Raw genomic sequence first — 6801 nt, 5'->3', positions numbered from 1 at the left:
AGAGAGAGAGAGAGAGAGAGAGAGAGAATGTATGTCACAAAAAGCCGTATTTGTTCCTAAACACATCCATGACATTGTGTACACAAATATTCAGAAATGTCAATATTCTATATTTAAAAAAAAAAACTTAAAACGATACTACATAAATATTTATTTTTTTATGTAAAGCAAGTTTTTATATTTTAAATTAATTAAACAAAGCTTTATAGAGCATATAGCCTAATGTTTTAGGTTCAAGTCGACTGAACATAGTTTTAATGTAGTTATTTCCAGTGTTGGGGAAGCTACTCTGAAACTGCAGTTTTACAAGCTACAAGCTACTCATATGTTAAAGTATTTAAGATACTGTCATGCTAGCCCTCTGAAAAAGTAGTAAGCTACACTACAAGTTACTATCAAGCTAGCCAGCTACATCGAAACTACTTCAAAATTATAAAAAACAACAACAATGACATTATATATATTATGTATATTATGTATATAAGTAAAATATTTGCGGTTTAATACAACAATGCAATCCATTATGATTTTAAATAGTAGCATATTGTTTTGATTTGTAAACTAGCTGTTAGATAATAATTATGGATCTTTCCTATCAAATTAAAGACACAGAGAGTGACGCTGTTATCAGGGACCAAGAATGATGCAGACACAGAAGTGTAGTTCACTTAAAGTCAAATCTTTATTGAAAGCCTTCAGCTTATCCAGGTGCTGGTCATAAAATTAGAATATCATCAAAAAATTGATTTATTTATATTCCATTCAAAAAGTGAAATTTGGATATTATATTCATTCATTACACAGACATATATACATGATATATGATATATTTCAAATGTTTATTTAATTTACAGTGGTGGGCCGTGCATTTCACACCTAGGCCTTCAGTGAATTAATAACTTTTAATAGCGTGGCAGCGCACAGACTATCTATAATTGTTGTGAAATTGCTGTTTTTATTTTGCACCGGCATTTATAGGGTTAATGCGGTGAGTTCGGAAAAGGCCGGTACATTTACATTTATATTTACATTTAGTCATTTAGCAGACGCTTTTATCCAAAGCGACTTACATCTGAGGACTAAAGCAAGCGAGTCATCGTGAAGAGGGAAGAACAACGCAAGAAGTGCTCAAAATACAAAGTTCAGGCATTGCTCAGAGTAGCCAAAGCCAGACAAGGGAAGATTTAAAAGGGAAGGAGAGATTTAAAAGAGAAGAATTTTTTTTTTTTTTTTCATGTTAAGTACTCGCGGAAGAGATGAGTTTTCAGTTGTCTTTTGAATGCTGTCAGGGATTCTGCATTACGGACGAGGGTGGGGAGATCATTCCACCAGCATGGAACCGTAAATGAGAATGATCTGGAGAGTGATTTAGTGCCTCGCTGTGATGGCACCACGAGCCGTCGCTCTTTGGCCGATCGTAGGCTTCTGGTAGGGACGTAGACTTGTAGTAGGGAGTAAAAGTAGGACGGAGCTGAGTCTGTGGTAGATCTGTAAGCAAGCGTCAAAGCTTTGAATTTGATGCGAGCAGCGAGTGGTAGCCAATGCAGTGAGATGAACAGAGGAGTGACGTGAGCCCTTTTGGGCTCGTTGAAGACAAGGCGGGCTGCAGCATTCTGGATCATTTGTAGAGGTTTAGTAACACATGATGGAAGTCCAGCCAGAAGAGCATTGCAGTAATCAAGCCTAGAAATAACCAGGGCCTGGACAAGAAGTTGTGTTGCATGCTCAGTTAGGAAAGGCCTGATCTTCCTGATGCAATTGCAAACCTGCATGATCGAGCTGTCTTTGTAATGTGGTCTGTGAAGGTCAGCTGGTCATCAAATATTACTCCAAGATTTCTGACCGACCTTGATGGGGTGATTGAGGATGACCTAGCTGGATAGTGAAGTCGTGCTGTAGGGACGGTTTGGCAGGGAGAATGAGAAGCTCAGTCTTTGCCAGGTTGAGCTGCAGGTGATGTTCCTTCATCCATGCCGAGATGTCCGCCAGACAGCTTGAGATACGTGCAGCTACTGTGGGATCATCTGGTTGAAATGAGAGGTGGAGCTGTGTGTCATCAGCATAGCAATGGTAAGAGAAACCATGTGCCTGTATGATGGGTCCCAATGATGTGGTGTAGATGGAGAAGAGGAGCGGTCCAAGAACTGAACCCTGAGGAACCCCTGTGTTCAGTTGATGTGCTTTGGATACCTCGCCTCTCCATGTAACCCTGAAGGAACTACCTGTGAGATAGGACTCAAACCAGTGGAGGGAAGTTCCTTTGATGCCCAGTGATGAGAGGGTGGACAGCAGGATCTGATGATTCACAGTGTCGAAGGCAGCAGAAAGATCCAGCAGAATGAGAACTGAAGATTTGGAAGCAAATCTTTAGAGCATTCTCTAAAAGTGATGTGTCTAATGTTTTTTTTTTTAAGCAGTGGAGTTACCCGAGCCTGCTTGAATGCTGTAGGGAAAATGCCAGTGTGGAGGGATGAGTTGATGATGTGTGTGAGTGCTGGTAGAAGTGTGGGAGAGATGGCTTGTAGAAGGTGTGAGGGGATGGGGTCTAGAGGGCAGGTGGTAGGATGACTGGAGAGGAGAAGTTTAGATACTTCTTCCTCGGTTAGCGGAGAGAAGGTAAAGAGAAGGTTTCTGGTAGTGGGAGAGGATAGTTTGGGTTCCTGTGTGTGTGGAGTTGAGAACTTACTGCTGATAGAGGTTGTTTTGTTGGTGAAGAAGTTAGCAAAGTCATCAGCAGTTAAAGAGGAGGTGGGTGGTGGTGGAGGTGGACAGAGGAGAGAGTTGAATGTCTTGAAAAGTGTTCGTGTGTTAGAGGCGCTGCTGATCTTGCTGTGGAAATATGAAGATTTTGCAATATCTTGCAATATGGAAAAGGCCGGTAGAGACAAACGAGAGAGTGAGTTCGGCGTGTGCGTTAGTGTAGGATTATACAGTGGTTCTTGCGTTCCGATTATAAGTTCAGAAACGGAGCCTCCCTTGTCTTGTCCTACAAGGGTTACAATAGTCCCTTGTCAGACGTTACAATAGTTTTAATGTTTGAAAAAACATTAGATCATAAATTTACAAGAAAAAATAAGAAGAAAATCCTATTCTCCACGTAAAAAAGGGGGCAAAAAAGCATTATACTCACCAAAACTACTGATTATGTTTTACACAAAATCCATCCTAATTTCTTTCCTCAAAAAGACTTTAATTACTCTGGTGTACAGGTTATCTGTATCGAATAGAGTTCCATGACTCTGCGTTAAGCTAAGGCTGAATAAGGGATTTTTTCCGGTTGAATTCAACCTGCTGGGGATCGAGGAGGGAAAGAAAAATTCATTTGTGGGTTGAAAAACTATTAAATCTACAGGAATGAATTTTAGTTTCTGCAGTTTGCTACAGATGCGGTAAGCTAGCTCAGCCTCTGACTACCAGTAATAGTATGCGCTCTGACCACCCAATCAAAGGACGTGAAAATGCCGATGTTATTGTACGCCTGCTAGATGGCCACGGTCCATTCAAATCGAAATCTGATTGGCTGATTAAATCTGACGGATTATCTGATTGTTTAAAGCAACGGTTTCATTTCCATTCATTTTAAGCTACAGGCGCTTGCACTGTCGATTCTGAAGGCCTCAAGGCAGATTTATTTTACCCTGGCAACACATGATGGCTGACATATTTGATAAAAGCGCTAAAATAAATATACAATACTGGAAGCAGCGCAACAAAGAGAAAAGCTGTGAGATTAAGAGAATGGACTTAATTTAATGCTCATTCATGGAAAAAATATATTTAAGTGCAAGTCAGTGATTCTGATAGTGTTTAGGCCAGCAGAGAAGGCCTTGCTGGCCCTGACGGCCCACCACTGTTTATTTAATTGTGATGATTAAAACTGACAACTAATGAAAATCCCAAATTCAGTATCTCCGAAAATTTGAATATTACTTAAGACCAATACAAAAAAAGGATTTTTTAAATGTTGGCCAACTGAAAAGTATGAACATGAAAAGTATGAGCATGTACAGCACTCAATACTTAGTTGGGGCGCCTTTTGCCTGAATTACTGCAGCAATGCAGCGTGGAATGGAGTCGATCAGTCTGTGGCACTGCTCAGGTGTTATGAGAGCCCAGGTTGCTCTGATAGTGGCCTTCAGCTCTTCTGCATTGTTGGGTCTGGCGTATCGCATCTTCCTCTTCACAATAGCCCATAGATTTTCTATAGGGTTAAGGTCAGGCGAGTTTGCTGGCCAATTAAGAACAGGGATACCATGGTCCTTAAACCAGGTACTGGTAGCTTTGGCACTGTGTGCAGGTCCCAAGTCCTGTTGAAAATGAATTCTGCATCTTCATAAAGTTGGTCAGCAGCAGAAAGCATGAAGTGCTCTAAAACTTCCTGGTAGACGGCTGCGTTGACCTTGGACCTCAGAAAACACAGTGGACCAAAACCAGCAGATGACATGGCACCCCAAACCATCACTGAATGTGGAAACTTTACACTGGACTTCAAGCAACGTGGATTCTGTGCCTTTCCTCTCTTCCTCCAGACTCTGGGACCTTGATTTCCAAAGGAAATGCAAAATTTACTTTCATCAGAGGACATAAGTTTGGACCACTCAGCAGCAGTCCAGTCCTTTTTGTCTTCTTCTGACGCTGTGTCTTGTTCAAGAGTGGCTTGACACAGTTGACGCTTGGCACAGCTGAAACCCATGTCTTGCATACGTCTGCGTGGTGGTTCTTGAAGAACTGACTCCAGCTGCAGTCCACTCTTTGTGAATCTCCCCCACATTTTTGAATGGGTTTTGTTTCACAATCCTGTCCAGGGTGCGGTTATCCCTATTGTTACGTCCCTGTGGTTGTGCGTGGATGTTTATCTTTTCTCTCTCTCTCTCTCTCTCTCTCTCTCTCTCTCTCTCTCTCTCTCTCTCTCTCTCTCTCTCTCTCTCCTCTCTCTCTCTCTCTCTCTCTCTCATATTCTTAGGCCCGCTCCACTGCTGATCTGCTGTTGGCTGAGAGAGCTGTCCGTTTCCATCAATGGCGTGATGTCACCTCCCTCGCAGCCAAACAAGTTTCCCGCCAGCATTTAAAAGGACGCTGAAAGGAACGCGAGGGCACCTTGTTTTTTTGTCGCTCTGTTTTTTGCTCCTTATGTTTTTTTGTTACCTTTATCTGGTTGTTTTCTTTCTGCCCTTTTTATGGCGTGGTTTGAGGATACAAAGAGTACTGTTTTCTGCCCTTTTGATGGCGTGGTTTGAGGATACAAAGAGTAAAAAAAAATGTCACGTGACTTACATAAAACAACACCTAGGAAACTCGATGTATAGAGACACCAGGTAAGCAAGTGAATGCCACCCTTTGTATGTTTTGTTTGTCAGTCAGAGTAATTTAGTGAGGGCGTTTGACGCTGAAGATGTATGTCTTTTCTTTTCTTTTGTTTATTAGTTAGATTAGAGGTTTGACCACAAGTTAGACTGAGTTTTGTTTTGTTCTTTTTATTTCTTTGGCTTCACTAGTTACGTCCCATTTCCTCCTGGATGATCTAGTTATCTGACATCTTTTTTATATGTAAATATTTTGTTTATTTTTTTCTTTGTTTTTATTCACTACTATTATTATTATTATTATTTTACATTTTGTCGTATAATTATTTCACTTCTGTTAAAATAAATTATATTTCTTTCGTATTACTTTGTTTCGTGTTGTCTCTTGCCACTCTTAATCCGACACAGTTTTGTCACAACCTCAATGTTGCCTCTTTTTGACCCTAGGTCATAGAGCTTGTAATATTTTCTTGTACATTTTTTTCTACCACATCTTTTCCTTCCCTTTGCCTCTCTATTAATGTGCTTGGACACAGAGCTCTGTGAACAGCCAGCCTCTTTAGCAATGACCTTTTGTGTCTTGCCCTCCTTGTGCAAGATGTCAATGGTCGTCTTTTGGAAAGCTGTCAAGAGACTGAGAGACCATTTAAAGGCCTTTGAAGGTGTTTTGAGTTAATTAGCTGATTAGAGTGTGGCACCAGGTGTCTTCAATATTGAAACTTTTTACAATATTCTAATTTTCTGAGATACCAATTTTGGGGTTTTCATTAGTTGTCAGTTATAATCATCGAAATTAAAAGGAATGAACACTTGAAATATACCAGTCTGTGTGTAGTGAATGAATATAATATCCAAATTTCACTTTTTAAATGGAATTACTGAAATAATTCAACTTTTTGATGGTATTCTAATTATATGACCAGCACCTGTACCATGTACAGTAGGTAGTCAACCAGAATGCCTATTACCGCCGTGCTAGCTTCCGCAACAAAAATAAACCAGTCGCATTTCAAAGTCATTTGTGAAATGACCGTCAGGTGACGCAAAGGGACATTTTACAAAACAGCAGTAATTAACCCACTTTGTAACTTAAGTGGGGCTAATGTCAATTAAGGCGAGACAAGGCAGGCAAAAACATAGATTTTTCATGCAGTGATCAGTTTCGAGATTTTGGGCTAATTTACTCCTTCAATATGTGTTCTTTCAAGCTGCTATAAAGAAAACTAGGGGTGCACCGAAATTTCGGCCGCCGAAAATGTTCGGCCGAAAATGGCATTATCGGTTTCGGGCCGAAAAAAAAAAAAAAAACAGACGAAAATGTAAACCGAAAATGAATGTCACCCGCCCCTCCCATCCGTGCACAAGCGCTTAGGTTTCACTCACGGTCAAGCTGTTATCACGCGTCTGCCTATCAAAGATAGGGATGTCTAACGCATATTGATAGCGGCTTACTGATGCCCGCAAATTAGTTCAAATCTCCCGGAAGAGCGAGCGAGCA

Source organism: Siphateles boraxobius, unplaced genomic scaffold (assembly GCF_051911475.1).
Source record: "Siphateles boraxobius isolate OS27281-9 unplaced genomic scaffold, OSU_SipBor_1 19, whole genome shotgun sequence".
Classification (NCBI taxonomy): Eukaryota; Metazoa; Chordata; class Actinopteri; order Cypriniformes; family Leuciscidae; genus Siphateles; species Siphateles boraxobius.
The sequence above is the reverse complement of the archived record's forward strand: the minus strand, read 5'-3'. Positions refer to the sequence as shown.